The 707-nt window shown below is 40.7% G+C and overlaps 1 non-coding gene across 1 annotated transcript; it reads left to right on the plus strand.

Moving 5' to 3' along the window:
* The first annotated feature begins 441 nt into the window (after window positions 1-441).
* On the plus strand, window positions 442-503 carry LOC119468407. Its single transcript, XR_005197082.1, has one exon. It is a non-coding gene; the product is annotated as a U7 small nuclear RNA (small nuclear RNA).
* Window positions 504-707: the final 204 nt, after the last annotated feature.

The raw sequence follows: 707 nt of genomic DNA on the forward strand, positions 1-707 counted from the left end.
TGTGTGTGTGTGTGTGTGTGTGTGTGTATGTGTGTGTGTGTCTATTCTGTTTCCTAGCAACAGCTTGCTATTTTTTAAATGTTTTGAATATCACTGTTTTACACAGTATGTAAATTTTAGGACATTGCTTAAACAATTTTGTGCCTGAGTTTCCTCATCTTGTTTCCAGAGGCCAGAAGGCCCTATGGGATTGGAGCAGAGGAGGCTAGTAATTTGGTGACTGGTATAGAAGGATGGATGGGAGGCAGCATAGGACATTAGACAGCCTGTACATTACTGCTACAATAGACCATCAGCCATATAACCCAAGGCCAATCCAGTGGGACTGGGCCCTGGATGGCACCAATTAAAAAATCCTAAACCCACATGACTGTTTCCTGACAATTATAATTTCATGACGGCAAAATCCATGTGTGGTTACTGCTATAAAAACTCACAGTCCTGTGTTACAGCTCTTTTAGAATTTGCCTACCAGCCTTTCCAGTTTTTACCACAAAGCCCCCTCCAAATTCTTTAAAAGTAAACTGCACTTCTTATAAAGAAACAGCTTATTGTCACCTGTCCCAAGTGAGTGAGTTTCAGATGAATGAGCAACAGAGGGGTCTCTGGAAATAAGATATAGGGAGATTTCCTGGGAAATTGACAGAACTATTCAAAGCTGCTGCTTTAAGACCAACATCACCTCAGAAAAAAACTCACTGTAAATT

Source organism: Cebus imitator, unplaced genomic scaffold, assembly GCF_001604975.1.
Source record: "Cebus imitator isolate Cc_AM_T3 unplaced genomic scaffold, Cebus_imitator-1.0 Scaffold425, whole genome shotgun sequence".
NCBI classification, from domain to species: domain Eukaryota; kingdom Metazoa; phylum Chordata; class Mammalia; order Primates; family Cebidae; genus Cebus; species Cebus imitator.